Below are 20,274 nucleotides of genomic sequence, written 5' to 3' on the forward strand. Positions count from 1 at the left end.
CCTGAAACCGGAAAAGAAGAAAATGGAGAGAGTGCAGACGAAATCCTAGAGAACGGTGTTGAAAATTAGCTCGAGTGATAAGGAATGATGTTCTCAGCAGAATCGGTAGAGGTAGGAACATAATGGAAAAAAATGACGGGAAGAAGGGCAGGATTATAGGATATGTATTAAGACATTAAAGAATAACGTTTGTGTTACTTGAGGCAGCTGTAGAGGATCAAAACTGTAATAATTGAGGACGTAAGGTGCAAGTACTGCTCTGAGGTGAAGAAGTTGCCACAAGAGATGAATTTGTGGTGGGCCTCATAGAACCACACAGAAGGCGGATTACTCCAAGTAAAGACATTCACACAACGCTGTCTGACAGGTGTAGTACTCGTTCCTAGGTTTCTTTTTCAGAGACAATGTAAAATTGATGTCACTTTCCCCGGTCCGATTCCTTTTGCTTGACTATTACACGTCCTCCGTTGCTGTAATCTGATTGACTTATTGAATTACTGACATACAGTTACCCAAAAGTAAATGCGCCCAGCCCTCAGAAACGTTGGTAATACTCATGTTTCATCCTGAATACTAAATGTTTTTCGAAATTCTGCGTAAGGTAAATTGTGATAGCGGCTAAATAAGTTCTCACTTGTTCGACAAGCCGCTCTTGTCACAGCCGAACTAACACGTAGCGTTCGACGAGCATTAACGATGGCGTAGCATCCGCTTATATCAAGCGCTTTCATATTTGCATCGACACTGCCGACATCCGTTATTGCTCGCGGGGTTTCTGATACACACCTGATCAAGAATAGGCTGTTCGCGGAAGGGGGTGAATTACCCGGTCGACTTTCTAGCACCCCGTTACAGGGGACGGGAATTCTGGCGTGTAACTAGGTTATAACTAAGACAAACAAAGGGAGAGTGATGTTTATGCACCCAAACGCTCGAGGCCAATTGCTCCGGTATTTTACAGAGTGGGGGCAATTACGGCGGTGATGGTCTCAGCACTGCCCTGTTTGTCCACTTCAGTACATCGGCGTAAACAGCGACAGGTGGGAGTGTACTGGTTTTCTCAGCTTTCGAAGCAGCTACACTGGTGAAAAACAGTGTGATAACAGGACCGACTTGCTGTTCGTGTGAAATGGCATTTCGATTCTTATACTGTAATGAGAATACCTGCGTTTCAGAACTGATAACATTCGATTTTTTTACTGCCTTTCTGTGTGGAACATGAGTTTACTCTCACAGCAGACAAAGCATTTTGTGTATAGAATAAACTATACTTCCACTGCGGCAAGACTTAAATGTTTACACTTGACGTTGCCCCACAACTGGCCAATCGATGGTAGTTGCAAATCGGACAATTGGGATGTCATATCCTCTAGTAGAATCGTATTCACTAATGGACTGTTATGTTCAAACAAGGCTCCAGTTTAGTTTCAGCTTAAGTGCTCCTTTCCTTAATTTTTTTATTTTCGTATTCTAAAATAATATTACTTGGTCATACTCCTTAGATAGATCTTATAGTTCAGTGTTCTAAGCTAGTATTGCATAAATGAGATGTTCTTCGCAAGGAAAATGTCGAATGGTCTCCCTAGATATTCTTAGCCGATTGCTCAACAATCCCGATAACATGTAAGACAAAGTCAGAAGTCCACTCATATTTCCAGGAATATTTGTTTACAGTTTTTGCTGAAGATAGCGTAAAGTGGGTTCTTTTAATTACACTTTCTGACTAATGTTCTTCATTGATCCAGTGATCCAAGACACTTCGCACAAACCGCTGTCATGTTCGCAAAATACTTGTTCTTGAGAACTGATGTGACGTGTACATCACAAAACAGGGCGACGTCTGCGAAATACTTGTCTAGTGTTTTCGTCGTCAGTTTTCTTTATGTACCGAGTGTAATCGGTGAGTTTTCTGGAGTTCTCAATTAAAATAATATCAGCATTAAGACCTCCACCTATCTAAACCTGGAAACAGAATCCCGATGTCATTGGGAGCATAATGCTCCAGGCGGTCTTCGCGTTTGAAATGCTTCTCATCAAAATTGACCGTGACTCCATTTCTGAAGTCCGTCGTAATAATTACGTCGAGTTACTGTTGAAGGTAAACAGCAGTGTCTACGAGGCTGGGCAGCAAAAAATGGTTCAAATGGCTCTGAGCACTACGGGACTTAACATCTGAAGTCATCAGTCCCCTAGAACTTCGAACTACTTAAATCTAACTAGCCTAAGGATATCACACACACATCCATGCCCTATGCAGGATTCGAACCGTAGCGGTCGCTCGGTTCCAGACTGTAGCGCCTAGAACCGCACGGCCACTCCGGCCGGAGATAAACCCATTGACGCAGCTCCATGCTGTGTTGAGACTTAACAGTACAGGATTAACAAATTGTCCGGCAGCTGCCCTGTATAGGGCACTCATCGAGTCAGTACGTACTAAGACCTTGTCGACTTGTTAGTCGACGGTGTAAAGTCGACTTGATGAACGGCGTACAACTCGGCGGTTAATATCGACGCTTCATGAGGCAGCACGAAATGTCGTCCACGCCTTGTTTGGAAATCACCAAATGCGGATCTCCCAGCGACATATGTTTTGGAACCATCCGTATACAATTTGTATCACTCATGCCAATTAGGATCCGATTTTGATAGTTTTGAAGCTCTGAGTTCATTTTATGAAAGTGTTGTGCCTGTTCTTTCACACTTGTACATAAGAACAGACACCACCTGTAATCCATAGTTGTGATACGTTCAATTTACATAATATTTATCACAACTACGGATTCAGCGTGATGTCCATTCTTTCGGATATGACACCACACATTCATATGATTGAGTCACCTCGTAAGCTATGAAGCCACCACCTTTCATGCAAATACGCAATAACCTCCTGCGAGTCTCAAAGCAGAGAGCATGGAGGACGTGGAGCCTTCGAATCACGGAGTCTGGGGTTCGATTCCCGGCCGGGTTGTGGATTTTCTCTGCCCGGGGACTGGGTGTTTGTGTTATCCTCATCATGTCGTCACCATCATCATCATCATCATTCGTGATAGTGGCTAGCTTGGACTGTGTAAAATATTGGACTTTGTGAAAAGTTGGGTTGTGTAAAAAATTGGGCTGTGTGAAAAATTGGACTGTGTGAAAAATTGGGACTTTGTTCTGGCGCTGATAAACGCGGTAGCGGGCGGGTGCTTATTTCAGCACGGATTCCCCGCAGGTGTTGTGCATGCGCGACTCCTGATTCTTCCGTGGCTACTTGACGCTAAGGCCAGGTATGTTGCGGGGGACGGATGCGCGACCAGCAAACAAGCCAGTCGGCGGCTTGGACGAGGAGTGCCGTCCCCTATTTTGCGGCGGAGTCTTGCCCGTGATTAACGACGCGGCGTCGGCGGCGGCATTCCTCGCCGATACTTGTAAGCCGGGATATTTTACCTGGGACGCGGGATGTACAATAGACAGTCGGACACGAGAGGGACGCGGCCCATTGTGGTGACTGGCTGTGCTCCGCGGCCGGACCTTTGTTTCCCGTTCGGGCGGAAACGTGCATCGCCAGAGCAGATAATGGCGTTCTTCTGCCCATTGAACAGTGTTTTCGCAGGTGCCCCCCGACTTTTGAGTTGTCAGCTATCGTATCTACACCGGCTTGGTGCGGAATTCCGCAGACTGTAACAGCTGGACTTGCGCTTTGTACTAATTGTCGCAGAAAATAGTGTTCCCCTGCTCCTGTTAGGCAGTGTAGAGTGATTCCGTGATGATGATACAAACTTTCAGGTGTGATGGATAAGTTTTGAGGTAAGGTATCCTGGATGAGGAGGAGTCGAAAGCTATGACCGAAAATCGTTCCGATACCTCTGACAGTGGAATACTTGTACCGGTACTGTTCTTGTTGAGATTGTACGGTAGGCAATACCGACAAGCACTTAGAGGTTTGGTATGATAACTTATCCAATATCGACGGCGTGCTGACATGGGCAGTTCTGCTGCACAATGTCTGAAGCAGACTGCCGTCAGCATTTACAAGTTGAAGTACCAACGCTGATTAGCCCTAAAGAAATGTACCTGATGAAGCAACTTAACACAGGATTTTCCTGTATGGGCAAGCACATGGAAGCAGTAGAGAAACGCAAAGGTTTTACCAGGGCAGATACCTGCGTAAAACACGTGTGGCTCACACGATTTTTCCAAAAAGTGTTCCATTAATTAAGTGAACCAATGCAGTTGGTACCACAGGATGGAAATGCATGTTCGTGTGGATGAGCGATCAGCACTCGATCAGTTGCACGCGACATGAATATTTCGCAGAGTACTGTGTGGCGAATATTACGGGAACTGCAGCTACACCAGTACCATCCACGGAAAGTGCATGTCTCGGCTCCTGCTTATTTCGCACCTTGTGTCATGTTTAGCCAATGGTTGTTGCAGCGTCTTACAGTCGATCTTCGGTTTGTTGCGTATGTAGTCTTCACTAAGTCCGTTTCACCAGAGACGGAATGCTAAATAGTCTTTGGGCTGATGAGAATCGCTGCGCTCATTGATGAGCAGCTGTTGACTGTTGTGTGTGTGTACGTTGTGTATGTGTTCAATGTTGTGGGCAATGCGCTTGGAAAATGTTCAAATGTGTATGAATTCCTGAGGGACTAAACTGCTGAGGTCACCGGCGCGCGTGCCGAGGAAGGACTCGCACCTCCGGTGGGAGAGGCCGCGCAATCCGTGACATGGCGGCTCAAACCACGCGGTCTACGATTGGACGCCATGGACGTGTGAGCATCGATCTAAGCAGACATGGAAATCAGTTCAGTCCCATGCTGGATACGAAGGCGCTTGATCAAAATTAGCTGTTACGTGGAACTGTTTAGCGACGAAAGCTAAAAACTAAAATAAAACTAGGTTAGAGTTGAGGAAGAGGTAAAAAAGAACGCGGGCCAATGGATGAGTTTATACAGGCATGCGCAGAAGTTGCGTATGGGTTTCAATAGTGTGTTGTTGTTGTTGTTGTTGTCTTCAGTCCTGAGACTGGTTTGATGCAGCTCTCCATGCTACTCTATCCTGTGCAAGCTGCTTCATCTCCCAGTACCTACTGCAACCTACATCCTTCTGAATCTGCTTAGTGTACTCATCTCTCGGTCTCCCTCTACGATTTTTACCCTCCACGCTGCCCTCCAATGCTAAATTTGTGATCCCTTGATGCCTCAAAACATGTCCTACCAACCGGTCCCTTCTTCTAGTCAAGTTGTGCCACAAACTTCTCTTCTCCCCAATCCTATTCAATACTTCCTCATTAGTTACGTGATCTATCCACCTTATCTTCAGTATTCTTCTGTAGCACCACATTTCGAAAGCTTCTATTCTCTTCTTGTCCAAACTAGTTATCGTCCATGTTTCACTTCCATACATGGCTACACTCCAAACAAATACTTTCAGAAACGACTTCCTGATACATAGATCTATATTCGATGTTAACAAATTTCTCTTCTTCAGAAACGCTTTCCTTGCCATTGCCAGTCTACATTTTATATCCTCTCTACTTCGACCATCATCAGTTATTTTACTTCCTAAATAGCAAAACTCCTTTACTACTTTAAGTGTCTCACTTCCTAATCTAATTCCCTCAGCATCACCCGATTTAATTTGACTACATTCCATTATCCTCGTTTTGCTTTTGTTAATGTTCATCTTATATCCTCCTTTCAAGACACTGTCCATTCCGTTCAACTGCTCTTCCAAGTCCTTTGCCGTCTCTGACAGAATTACAATGTCATCGGCGAACCTCAAAGTTTTTACTTCGTCTCCATGAATTTTAATACCTACTCCAAATTTTTCTTTTGTTTCCTTTACTGCTTGCTCAATATACAGATTGAATAACATCGGGGAGAGGCTACAACCCTGTCTCACTCCTTTCCCAACCACTGCTTCCCTTTCATGCCCCTCGACTCTTATGACTGCCATCTGGTTTCTGTACAAATTATAAATAGCCTTTCGCTCCCTGTATTTTACCCCTGCCACCTTTAGAATTTGAAAAAGAGTATTCCAGTCAACATTGTCAAAAGCTTTCTCTAAGTCTACAAATGCTAGAAACGTAGGTTTGCCTTTTCTTAATCTTTCTTCTAAAATAAGTCGTAAGGTCAGTATTGCCTCACGTGTTCCAACATTTCGACGGAATCCAAACTGATCCTCTGCATCTACCAGTTTTTCCATTCGTCTGTAAAGAATTCGCGTTAGTATTTTGCAGCCGTGGCTTATTAAACTGATAGTTCGGTAATTTCCACATCTGTCAGCACCTGCTCTCTTTGGGATTGGAATTATTATATTCTTCTTGAAGTCTGAGGGTATTTCAACTGTCTCATACATCTTGCTCACCAGCTGGTAGAGTTTTGTCATGACTGGCTCTCCCAAGGCCGTCAGTAGTTCTAATGGAATGTTGTCTACTCCGGGGGCCTTGTTTCGAAACTGTTTAATTATTCCTATATGCGATACGAAGTTCATGATTGGCAAATTTGAAAACACTGAATCCTTCAAATGACCGCCCTTCGCAGGTTGACAAAGTGATTTCACAGTACACTGTGCAATAACTATGTGAACTATTGCTGGCTGTACCTCACGAATATCGCTCCGTATATTGTTTTAAGAGCTGTTCGATAGTTGCTTGGTTGTTGCCTTATACTTTTCTTAGGAAGTCCTGTCTTTCCGTCGCCAAATCTCAAAAGCAAACTGCAAGCCTGAGACGAACTTGCGGAACTCATTCTCTGCGCCAGTTGCAGTTCAGCCCGGAAAAAATGTCAACTCTGTGGTTAAAATTCTTTGCAATGCTCTTCGGTAAATCCCAATCTCGTGCCTCGGTGCTGTCATTAACGCTGTCCCTCACTTGGTAAATGTTTTTCGAGTTCGAACAGACGTCGTCTGCCGGCTAGAGTGGCCGAGCGGTTCTAGGCGCTACGGTCGCAGGTTCGAATCCTGTCTCGGGAATGGCTGTATGTGATGTCCTTAGGTTAGTTAGGTTTAAGTAGTTCTAAGTTATAAGGGAGTGATGACGTCAGAAGTTAAGTCCCATAGTGCTCAGATCCAAGCCAGAACATCATCTACTATCACAAACTGAATAATGTTGCTGCCGAAAGCTTGCTACCAGGCGGAAAACATTAGTACCTACGGCGTGCTCTCTGAGTGAGGATGGTGGATCTTTGATTTTCAAAATAAAGTTCTAGGAGTTTCTCGCGTACTGCTTAGGACTGTCTCCCCATAAAGTGTATTGCAAATGTACTTCGCAGTTCTGAAAAAGAAATAATTTAATTAACTTATTACAAGAAAAGTTACGAGGCATTACAGCTCTTGAGCGACATCTGTGCCACCCTGTAGATGAAAAATTTAACGAGTGTAGTTTTATCTAAGTTAGAAGAAGTCTGAGTAACAGCTGATTTAATGCCTTGATTTCTTATCTTCTGAGAACCTTGTCATTTCTAACGGTCGCCCAACATCCCCCTACAATCTGTGCCAGATATTTTATCCTCCTCCCGCTCAGGGAAGAACATTGATGGAACAATCGCGACGCATGACCGGTGACAGGAAAAGGCCTGAGAAATTACTCGCAAGATAAAAGGATCGCCGAACGGGCGGATTGCCGGCGCAAGTAACTAGAGCACTTTGGACCCATTAGTTAGCAAGCGGCGCGTGAGGGATGTTCTTTTACATGGGCCGCCAGCGCCCGGGGCTGCCTCGTCTCGACGGACGGCTGACTGACCACGTTAGCAGAGGCGCGCCGCTCCACTGCCAGCCGGCATCAAAACTCTTTTCCGCAACTTAATTGAATTCTTGAAGACCGGCGGCTTCCCCGCCGCCCACCTCCCCCACTTCCGTCGCCCACTCCGACTTACCCCGCCCTTCTCCATCCACCCCCTACCGCCCTCTCGGGGCAGCACCCTCTCACGGACGCACCCACACAGCACCCCCTACCCTCCCCCCAGCCGCCCCTACGAGGGAGTCTGCGCAGAATCTTTTTTACGCAAAAAAAATGAGGGAAAAGCGGGAAAACTGTGCGCGCTGATGGTGAATTCATAAAATGGCCGCGTCCAATCAAAAACGGAAAAGAGGAAGGCGTGGTGGTGGCGATGGGGGCGTCGGCGGACTGCGGGTCTGACGAGAAGACGAAGAAGGGTGCCCCGTCTTGCCAGGGGTGGAGGAAGGGGGAGGTTCGTCGGTTTTTAGCTCGCTCGCCGTAAAGAGTCCAGGTGAAATTACATCAACGTCAAAAGCTCTGCAAGAACAATCTTCTGGGTGAGGGCCGAGGGAGACTGCGAGGAAGCGTGGGCGGGCAGGGGGAAGGGGGGGGGGAGGAGACTAGGGTGGGTGGAGGGGAGGGGGGTGAGGCAAAGATTTTCTCTTCATCCTAACTGCTGCTCTGCACTCTCGGCGTCGAGAGTTACTGTGGCTCGAGTCCAGTCGAAGGAGAGAATCACGCACGGTCCATAAACGCTGGCCCGCCTGTGCTCTGAATATCTCAAGTGCCACAGTTTTCTGACCAGACTAAAGGGAGCACGTGTCGTTTCTCTCGCTTCAGACAAGTTTTCACAGAATTGTAACAGATCTTTAATGAGGCGTAGCCATTACCTTCCGGGTAAAATGCGTACTGTGTTTAGAGGTGACATCGGTTCTTTTCGGTAGAAGCGGTCTTCGTATACCCGTATGGACACCCTAGAGTTCCGTTTGTTTCCATTAAAAACTAAAAGTAACTATCACGTTGAAGAAACTTAGGACCGATGCGTACTAAAATCCAGCTGTGACATTCCTCGGTCTCTACCAATGTCGTTCGGTCGTTTTCAGTGCCACAGGTTTTTCCACAGGCATAAATGCGCACCCGCTCGGAAAGAAAGGTAGTTGCGGTATCCACGGTGTTCGACTACTATAGGTACTAACGTAAGGCCCGAGTAGAGGACAATGAAAGGGCAAACAATCTTTAATTAAGAACGGCTTGGAAAATAATGGCTTCATCCGACACGACGTTTTACAGCCGCTGAAGCCTTAACAGAGTCCAAGAGGATTCAAACTGCAGGTACGCAATTGAAAAGTGTTCCACATGATAACTGTTCATTTGAAGGCAGTCTTTATCATGTCTCCTCGTCGATGACCATAAACGTTCAAATATCGTTGGCGTGTTCCTAATGCATTGACGTCCACACCAAAAAAATCCAACGGATTCAGTACCGACGACGTGGGAGGCCATGCTACTGGCGATCTGCCTCCGTTACACTAGTCGTAGATTCGTGCCACGTATCCCCGAACACCGCGTGAAAAAGTGGCAGAGTACCATCATGCATGTACCACATAAGGAACATCATCCAGATGGTCGATTAACGATAACTGCATTTGTGCATACGTAGTATCTGGGAAATTATTATTTTCCGACCCTATTTTTATTATAATTATTTCCTTGTTTCATTGTTCTCTTCTGGCTCCCTTTCATTTCTACCTGTAACAGTCAAACATTTGTATGTCCCATATTAGGTGAACTGGCTGTATCTGCAAATTCAAACAGCTATTTTGGTCCCATCACGTATTAGCACAACACCCAATAATGGAAGAACGTTCTTTCTGACGTTAATAAAAAGGGAACGAAAGTTACAAATTAGCGTCATTCGTTCTTTGCAGTACGATATGAAATTTTCTTTTCTTTTAAAGACTTAATATCTTTGAAGAGCACCATGCCGATGTGTTGTTCAAATTCTCTTTACGAATAAAAACACTATCACATTCATTGTAGTGATTACAATCACGTGTTTTTGGAATTATCTTTTCGTGCATATGCCCTTAAAGACCCTCGCAGCAAGTCTATAACAAGGAACTTCGAGAATACATTTTGATTATAGCATCTTTTCAGTCATCATCTAACACCTGCACCTAGCCTATTCGGTAGATCACTACTGATGCCTCGACCATACCGGAGAAATTTTGTCGTCTGACTTGGTTGCAGTGTTCAGGTAGCATTTATATTCGTGGTGTAGCCTGACGTTTTGGAGCGTGGCTTCCGTTTGCTTATCGATGATTTGGCAGTTCTTGTAATCTGCCTTATCAGCCCGACCATTCACCACCGCTACTCAGACTTCAGTTTTACGCAGAATCGTGTGAGTTGGTCATCTCGTAAACAGAAATTAATATACCTAGCACTGATTAACGTTGAATGACGTGTTACTAATCACGAGTCAAGAAAGTATTTCATCATATTGCGCAGTCATAATAATTTGACGTAAGCGGGTGGAAAGCCTTGCTCTCAGTTCGTGTAAAAAAGAATGGTTGTCAATTGGAACAAAAACTTTCTGACGTAGCTATGCTGTTGCACTCTTACGCGACCTATTACTTTTGCTTCCTGAACAAAGGAAGTACATTGTAAGAACTGAAATTTACCAAGGATATCCAAAGACTCTTTCTCATTTTCCATTTGGCGAAAGTATTTATCTAGGTTCTGAAACGCAAAACGACAGTGTGTGTCTAACCAAGAGCTTTTTACTTGCATGACACAACGAAGTTCAGAAATGTTGAGAGGTACCGGAAGGAAACAGGTTTAGTACATTAATTGGTTCATCTAATGGTTTATTCACCAATTAATGAAACTAATTCTGATCGTGCATTAAGTGGTATATCTAATTGTTTATTATCCGGTTTAACGAAACTTAATTGTTTATTCTCCAATTTAACGAAACTTAAACTACCGAAGAAATATTTTGTTATCTGTTATTATTGCACTAGATTTCAATTTATAATTTTATGTAAAGTAGAATCATTTGTGAGTCCACTAGGTATTGTTCGACTTTACTTAACAATCTGTAAAATCACAAGTATTGTCAGCAATCTGCTTAGTCATGTACCGTAACGTTTAATTTACTTCGCTCCCCGATTTTCTCGATCATGGATTTCGTAGGAATTTGCCGACTGGATTTAATCAATACTTTTTATTCTTGACCTAAACGAATACTGAAAAGGGGGAAGGAGGAGCAGTGAGTCTGTGGGCGGCGACCTTCGGAACGTTCAACGAAATATCATTACTTCTCCGTTCAAAACATTTTGAGCCACATTTTATGCCATGCGTAGAAACTACACCAGCGCAGTAATTGCGGCGGCGGCTTCAACCAACAACTATCACCAACAGATGCGCACTCGACCAGAAAGTTGTGAGCAGGAAGTACTAAGTAGTGGAGGCGCAGCCATAGAGTGTCAACGTTGTCGTGCAACAAATATCAGTGGAGCAATACCAACATGTAAATCAAGTGTTCGTGATATTTTCTATAATGTCGTGAAGAACAGAAAAAGTGCGTGCAGAGTTTAACCTGCCCTCTTGGTACTCAAACGAAAACAACAACCCGTGGATGCCTGCCGCGACTTGATTGATAATCATAGCTAGGACAATTCTTTGCTGGCAAAAAATCACCACGGTTGACGAGACATGGTGTTAACAATACGAACCTACCACAAAACACAACTCACATTAAGGGTCAGCGCTTTGACGGTGAGAGGTAACCGCCATTCAAGACAACGTGACGCGCGACTTGTGAACAACGTCGAAAGAAGGACTTTACTGATAATTTTACGTGTTTGCATGAACGTTCAGTGCGTTGTACTCCAATGGAGGGGGTATAGTATGTAGAAACATTTAAACCAATATTTTAACTTCTCTCTCCCTCTCCCTCTCTATCTCTGGGTAGGGTTATACGTAGCGGTTGTACAAAGACAAATCTTATGTTCTGGTGCGTGCTGTAGCAGCAACAACACACATTACGACAGCTGTAGTCCCCAAATGTACTGAAGCTGTTCTTCTTCTCTTCCCACATATCTGGCTACTTGTACGCTGCGTAATTGACAGCGATGCTTGTTTTAAGTGCCGAAATTGTGTTGTAAGATAACGCTGATGTAAGCTCGTTGTTTCTAATTAGTATACTGTACTTCTATTTCTTTTTGTATTGGTGACTGCAGCCGGTTTCTCTGGATTCCACATGGTTTTCGATATTTTATTTCAACCTTCGGTTGCAAGTTTATATTAAAAAAATTAAAAAAAACTTTTGCGCTAAATTTTCCTCGGCGATTGTATTTTATCGCCTGCCTTAATTTTGTCAGTGTTCGACGATACCTCTCTGAGTTAGCTGTCGTGGCACTTTTAACGAGAATCACTCCCTTGGTGCCTTGATCTTCCTTGCAGACAGCGTTTGCAAAAAGTGTAAAAAATTTGTTGATCGTCAGTTATAACTATAAAGATGTCACTAGTTTTAAATACCGTGATAATATTTCAACCATGAAAGGGTTACTTAAGATTTTTTTTAAAAAAAAAAGTAAGCCATTGTGGTTGAGGTACAGATTGTTTGTACTACTCCCCAGTTTTCTTACTTGGAAATGTGGCAACCGTACACCTCAGTGACCACTAATCTTAACAGATACGTGGGAGAAAAGAGTTTTTAGTATCTTTACAGTTAAAACTCAGTGAGCATCGTTGTACATGATCATTTTCTTAATTAGGAATAAAGTGAGAGAGAGATTGGCCCTAGTATGGTAATAAGAGAATTGTAAGTCTGTTCTTGTACTTTGCACAATGTTCCCAAGGATTGAGAAAACTTGTGGACAGGAAGTTGGTGGCGCTGCAGAGATTTTCGCCGAAACAATTCCTCGTGTGTGCAGCATCTCCTTGCGCACGAGCCGGCACACAAAGGAGAGCTGAGGCCAGGTGCGGCTGCGCTGAGCGATAAGCCCGCAGTATCGGGTTGTCGACTCGGCGGCCAGCCTGTGGGGAGGCTGCGAGATAGCGCCCTGGAAAAGTCATAATGATAGCGCCATTTTCAGCCTCCCCTAAGGCGCGCCCGAAGCTGCGCGCAATATGAGTGTATAGACTGAGCCGCTGCACAATAAAATATGCATGAGGCCCAGATGTGCTTAAAATGAAGTTTCGCGTAGGAACGGGAGGAAGAGGAGGAGGAGGAGGAGGAGGAGGAAGGGGGAGGGGGTAGGCGAGGAGGAGGAGGCTGAGGCGGTGCTCCGAGACGGAGCGAGATGAAAAAGAAGGCAGGGAGAGATGAAAGAAGGGGGTGCAAAAGAGACGGCGATGAGCGGCGTAAGACGAGGAGCATGGTGAGGGAGAGGGCGGCATCGGAGAGAGAGAGAGCGAGAGAGAGAGAGAGAGAGAGAGAGAGAGAGAGAGAGAGAGGCGTGTTTTATAATATAGTAAGGAATGGCAGGCCGGCAGCGCCGTATATGAGCGAGCTGCGCTACTGATAGGCAATATAGCGAGCGCCCAGCGCCCGGCTCCTGTTCCAGAGGACTATCGCCGTAGCTGCGGCGCCGGCGCTGTGGGTGACGTCACGGCGCACCACTGTGTACTCGTCAAACTGAGTACTCACAGCCGCTATCACTCGAGTAGTTTCGCACGGTCGCTACCGGATTTCCTGTGTACACACATTTCAAAGCTAGATTTAACTACATGCCTTCTGTCGCGATGTATATTAGTGGTGGAAACACCGACGCGAGACGCTATTTTTGCCGCAAACCGGCATTTTGAGACCGTGACTGTGTACAAACTACTAGAAGAGAAAACAGCAATGAGCCACTTCTAAAAACGCTGTTTACTCACATGAATAATTCCGTTTCGAACCGAGATGATCATCATCAGACGGCTATTCAAGTTGAGATAAACATTTGACATTGTTTACAATCGTTTTTCCACGTTTAAGTTACATCTTTTAGTGTGTATCTGTACAGAAGGTGTTCATAAATTAATACTGTGACTATGCGGAAATGAAGTTATCTGAGATACCCTAAAATACTGAGAAAATAGATTTAAACAAGAAAGAAAGATCGATTTAAACAAGGAAGAAAATATTAACGCATTTGGTTAGGAAACTAGGGGTGTATCACATACGCCTCACAGGGAACGGGCCTATTCCTATATAATAAACAAGATTTGTAATTTCACACCAGAAAATGGTTACTTGAAATGCTATGTCGTACGGTACAGGGAGCTGTTACATAAAGCCACACAGTAGTTTCACTTTTTCCTCCATGTGGCGAAAAATTCCTTGAGGTGCTAGTGCCGTGTAACGAAAACACGATGTGAGAAGCGACCTATTTAATTGTAATTTTACCTAATAACCACTGAAAACAGTGTAAATGAATTATTAAAGTGAAGTTCTTCTAGTTTGTTATCTTAGACCTTCGTATACATCCTTTCATGAAGCACAACTTCGTACTGTGTGTGTGGTTGGTAGTTCACACAATGTTCGGACATACATATAAGAAAGGTGCTAGTTTTCACTGCTGCATGACACACTTGCGGTCAGTATCGCAATGTAATGAAACAGGTTTTCGACGTACGTGACATAGAACTAAAACAGTTTCGCTTTAACGTTAGTTTACAGTAGTTTTTAGGTAAAATTACATTAAAATAGGCCGTTTCTCATAGCGTGTATAGTTTCTGGAGCATCACGACACCAAGGCATTTTCTCCACGTGGAGGAATAAAAAATGAAAAAAAATGTAAACAACATAAAATGTATGTCTGTAAGTTCAAAATGATTCAAATGGCTCTGAGCACTATGGGACTCAACTGCTGTGGTCATTAGTCCCCTAGAACTTAGAACTACTTAAACCTAACTAACCTAAGGACATCACACACATCCATGCCCGAGGCAGGATTCGAACCTGCGACCGTAGCAGTCACACGGTTCCGGACTGCGCGCCTAGAACCGCGAGACCACCGCGGCCGGCTGTCTTTAAGTGAACACCCTTCTGTTGCTGAACCTGTCGGTTCGAAACCACTAACGGTACTATTTATGAGGAAAAATAGCATTATTAAAATGTATTGTTGTTGTTGTTTACTTCTCCCGAAGAATTCGGCTAGAATGGGAATCGCTTATAGGGGAACCTAGTTGTGCGGGAAGGTTCTTTGTAAAGATTTTTTTCCCTCTAGGGAATAATATTAGCAGTTATCAACATTTACAGTACTAGAACACAGTAGCAATTAAATTTCTTATTAATAATAAATTCTTAACAAATCAGGTGATACTGCAGTGAGTACCTTACTTGTCTTGCTGCACATATGTAGATAACTATACCCCAGGTAGACAATGAAGTTCGAAAATTACTCTGATTCGTTTCTATTCATGTGAATTTACAGCTGCGTGTTTACATTTTTGCAACCCAGGCCTTGTGGCAGTGAATATTTATTATAAACTCTTAACGAGTTGAGAAGTACTGCATTGATGAAGTGAACTTCTGATTTGTCTTGCAGTGCGTATATCAGTAACTATACCACTAGCAGACCATGAAACGCGACATTTCATTTTGTCCTAGCTCGTTAATATCGTTGCTTTTCACATTGATTTCTAAATGAATGTTTGTTTGTCGGTGTTATGTGCATTATTGCACTTAACGATAAACTAGTCAGTAAAGTGAAGCTAGCAGCTAGATACAAAAGTAAAATTCCATCAGCAGAAAAAATATTGCCGTTCGACGAAAGTATCATTCAAACCAGGTATACTATCCGAAATAATGCTACTAAACGTCTGATTTGATAGAAATAAATTTAGGGAATAAAATCATCTGCCAATTTGGCAGTGGCAGATCGGTGTGTAGTAACGTGGCAAGGCAGGTGTTCCGTAGCAGCATTTCTAGCAATATCAGTACGTGGAATGATTCGTTTGCTGAAATTTTAGTTAACGCTGTTCGGCAAGTTTTCAGGAGTGCAGCACATTGTGGCTGTTTTAGCGTAGACGTACATTGAATAAATATGTGAAATATGAAAAACACTGAAAACGAAGATCACAGTTTGTACTCCTCAGTCATGTTTTATTCCAGATCTGAATGCCGTTCATCAGAGCATTTTGCGGCGGCCGGGCCAGTCACTAGTAAATAAGAGGTGGGAAGGAGAGAAGATTTATTGTGTTGGTATTCTGGGGTGAGAGCGGTCCTGGAACCATGGTTTGCCACTTACTCTAATCGTGTCCACTTCGCACAACTGGGAAACCGTATTTCGCAAACTGTCCCTACAACCGATGAGAACATTGTGGGTAAAACCGAGTTCTGTTCTAATCGATATTCCTCGTCGTAAAAAATTCAAAAGAATACCTGTATATTCTCACAGCTGCAGAGAATGTGGTCCCGCATTCACAATGAACTGGTCTGTGAGAAGTTATCTTGGGGCAACAAGATAAACCTGACAAAGAACTCCCTGTATCATAGACGACCTAATGGGACGTGTCACAATGACAGCAGTGTTGTTAAGGAGATACTGATTACCACGCGGCTCTTCCACGAGCTGTATTAGTATGGAGGTGTTTCCGCTGTCCGATACGATTCGAAAAGTTTCCGCTTCTCTGTAAATACGTACACTCTGCTCTGCAGAAGACAACGCTGATTAGGGCGTATATTAAGTGCGATTCTCGCTCATTGCGTATAAGATGCTAGTTTTAACATTATTTCCTTAGTTTGCGTAGTAAAAGTACAAAGCAAGTTCATTGCTTTACTGGTGTGTGGATCTGATGCAGTGTGTTAAGTTAGGTATGATACGAAGTATTTACAAGTTTTAGCTCCAGAGAACGATGACTGATTTTCTTGCAGTCATATTCTTCCGGGAACTACGAAACTATGACCAAGGAATTTATTTTAATGGTGCTAATACTTATTTACATTGAAGATAAGCTTATCTGCACATAATGGAAGTAATTTGAAATGATTCGTCGCTTGATAAAGCTGTAGGATGTCATTACGACGTTTGTAAGCGCTTCGAATAGCCACCTTTATTGTAAAAGACCGACATTTGTTTGACATATCTTCACACCTCCGCTTTCATCGGGACTAATTTAACATTTTCTACGCTCTGTAGCCTCTCGTCTAATACGCAGTTGGCCAGCATCGCGCGGTTGTTTGTTCAAAGAAACCAACCCGCGTTTATAGACCATTGTCTTATTCCAGGAATGAGGGCGTAGCTGCCTGTTTTATCCTTCAATTAACTTTTTCAATAGCAGTTATCAGTCGGAGAAGCCAATGCGGCGGGGGAAAGCGTGTCAACAGGTGGGCTTTGCAGGTTTCGCCGGAGAAGTCAGACTCCACACGATGTGACGTCTGGCATATTTTGAGAATCGAGAATATACATAAATGACCTGGTGGGTGACATCGGAACTTCACTGAGGCTTTTTGCAGATGATGCTGTGGTGTATCGAGAGGTTGTAACAATGGAAAATTGTACTGAAATGCAGGAGGATCTGTAGCGAATTGACGCATGGTGCAGGGAGTGGCAATTGAATCTCAATGTAGACAAGTGTAATGTGCTGCGAATACATAGAAAGATAGATCCCTTATCATTTAGCAACTGAATAGCAGACCAGCAGCTGGAAGCAGTTAATTCCATAAATTATCTGGGAGTACGCATTAGGAGTGATTTAAAATGGAATGATCATATAAAGTTGATCGTCGGTAAAGCAGATGCCAGACTGAGATTCATTGGAAGAATCCTAAGGAAATGCAATCCGAAAACAAAGGAAGTAGGTTACAGTACGCTTGTTCGCCCACTGCTTGAATAGTGCTCAGCAGTGTGGGATCCGTACCAGATAGGGTTGATAGAAGAGATAGAGAAGATCCAACGGAGAGCAGTGCGCTTCGTTACAGGATCATTTAGTAACCGCGAAAGCGTTACGGAGATGATAGATAAACACCAGTGGAAGACTCTGCAGGAGAGACGCTCAGTAGCTCGGTATGGGCTTTTTTTTTAAAAAAAGTTTCGAGAACATACCTTCACCGAAGAGTCAAGCAGTATATTGCTCCCTCCTACGTATATCTCGCGAAGAGACCATGAGGATAAAATAGAGATTAGAGCCCTCACACAGGCATACCGACAATCCTTTCCACGAACAATACGAGACTGGAATAGAAGGGAGAATCGATAGAAGTACTCAGGGTACCCTCCGCCACACACCGTCAGGTGGCTTGCGGAGTATGGATGTAGATGTAGAATGAGTTGACTACAAATTGGGTACATTCGATCTGTAAGTGTGTTAGGTACTTTTGTTTATCGCTTAGAAAAAAATAAACACTTGGAGATAAGGGCTTATCACGCTTGTTGAGTGGTGTCGGCAGCTGTATTTTTTGACAGTATAGAAGAAAAGGAGAGAAACGTAAAAACAGGCTGAGAATTTTCCGAGTGGAAGATTCGGCATCGAATGGTTTCAAACGCAAGAGGCGAGGGAACCAAAATAAACATATACGAGGACGCTCCCGAGGCCATTGTTCGAAAATGGCATCACTATTTCGCGATGTCCTCGCACCGACTCGCGTTCGGCAAAAAATTGTGGGCGATCTGCTAGCGGGTTTTTTTTGCAGGTGGCCGGGAAGAGGCTTGTTATTGCCGGTGTGGGGCCAGATCTCCGTACTGCCGGCCCGAACGTGCAGAGCGTTTCTAGTCGCGCCGAGCCCATTGTTCTGTACTGCGCGTGGAACGTCACGCAGTCGATCAATCGTCATCACGCACGTCGCTACACGTCGACAGCCTCCCTAATAATTAAGAAATATTTCAGGGATAAAAAAGAGCCGCTCGGGTTATTTTCCCGCGCCGGGAAAAATTCACGTTGTCACTGGCATCTGGATGGAGTTGGTCGGGCAAGTGATGTTTTCTACACCCAGTGCGGAGTAAGGAATTTCTGAGCCCACCGCAGTTATCCCTAGGTGAAAATCATTTTCCCCTGTTTATCAGCCACCGCTGTAGCGGTTTTAGTTTCTTAGTCACTCTCCACAAGAACCAATTTGCAAGTTTCACGACCCAGGACGTTGGCTGTTTTGAAAATACCTGTTGGCTGGTCAGTGATGTCGGCCATGGTAGATGATGCGACTCTACGATCGGCTATATAAAATTATGTGGACATTCATGTCTTCATCCAGAGTAAATTCAAAATATAGTACAGTTGGTAAGCCGTCGACACCAGAGAAGTATCTCGGCAAAGACACTTTAATTTAACGCACGAACATTTTAATTTGTAATCAAATCATATATTGTTTTCAATTCGACGATTTGTTGAGAGTGTGACTGCTTAGAAACCGGCACGCGAAATACCGATCTGTTACAATCACTTTTCTCCTTCGTCAGGAATATAAATCTTTCAAAGCACTCCGTATAGTTACGCAATTAATGTCAACTACATTGCCTGTCATAACATTTTGTTCTGCCAGTTGTTTACTCCGCTCTAGAAAGCTGGATATACTTTAAAGTCAAGAACAGTACTTTGCCTAGTTGAATACTGAGAGATAGTATTATAAGAATGTTTCTGACGCTCCCTGCCTGACTGGAAATTAGCTTTTGACGTGTAACTTCTCAGAAAAATCTAATTATGTGTCAGAAGTTCACTGAACTGCGTCGGAGCTACTCTGCTTCTCCTCAGGCTTATACTTTTCTTGTTATATCATATTTCGCTAGGTAAGTATCTACAAGTCTTGAACTGGTAGGTACCTTAACATGTCAGTCACATTGTTTTGACTGTTCTTCAGAGTCACAAAAAGAAGTCCTTTTAAGGCATTTTTCAGTCTCGGGGAAAAAGTCACAAGGATTAAGATAATGAGATTAGAGAAGCTGTGGAACAATAGGAATGCCTCTTGAAGTCAAAAATCATGTGATGGGAGTGGGCGTGTGTGATGGGGCGTTGTCGTGAAGCAGCATCCACCTGTGTGCAATATCTGGTCCCAGCCGATTCGAGGTTACCCATTAGTCTTATTGTTCTATGTCATTACCTGAGAAGAGCACTCACACGTTCGAAGTTTTCGTTTTCGGTTAAAATTCAGGCTCTCCCTGAGCGAGGTTCATCTTCAGCGTGTTCTGTGGCTTGAACTAATTTGTGTCAGCGAAAAACTTGTGCTGTTGATGAGGAATGTTCTCCACTGTTTGAACTTTTCAAAGGTCTCACTCGCGGATTCCCCATGTTAAACACAGAACGTGATGGCAAACGGTGCTCTAAATTCCGCTGTTCCATTTTCGTAGCCGGCCGCGGTGAACGAGTGGTTCTAGGCGCTACAGGCTGGAACCGCGCGACCTCTACGGTCGCAGGTTCGACTCTTGCCTCGGACATGGATGTGTGTGATGTCCTTAGGTTTAAGTAGTTCTAAGTTCTAGGAGACTGATGAGCTCAGATGTTAAATCCCATAGTGCTCAGAGCAATTTGAACGAAGTGTTGTCAGTCACATTATGTCTCTCACACACCTGGTATGATGCGACCAGACCTGCTCAGGGAATCTTATAGGACTTTTTGAAAAGTGTACGGAAGACAACAGGTTTCCC

General features: G+C 43.9%; 1 protein-coding gene across 2 annotated transcripts in view; it reads left to right on the plus strand.

Annotated features, from left to right (window-relative positions):
- Positions 1 to 20,274, plus strand: part of LOC126353869 (zinc finger homeobox protein 3) — a 104,758-nt gene that overhangs the window by 39,153 nt on the left and 45,331 nt on the right. The gene's annotated exons all lie outside the window — the stretch shown is intronic.

The sequence above is a fragment of the Schistocerca gregaria genome, chromosome 3, assembly GCF_023897955.1.
Source record: "Schistocerca gregaria isolate iqSchGreg1 chromosome 3, iqSchGreg1.2, whole genome shotgun sequence".
Taxonomy (NCBI): domain Eukaryota; kingdom Metazoa; phylum Arthropoda; class Insecta; order Orthoptera; family Acrididae; genus Schistocerca; species Schistocerca gregaria.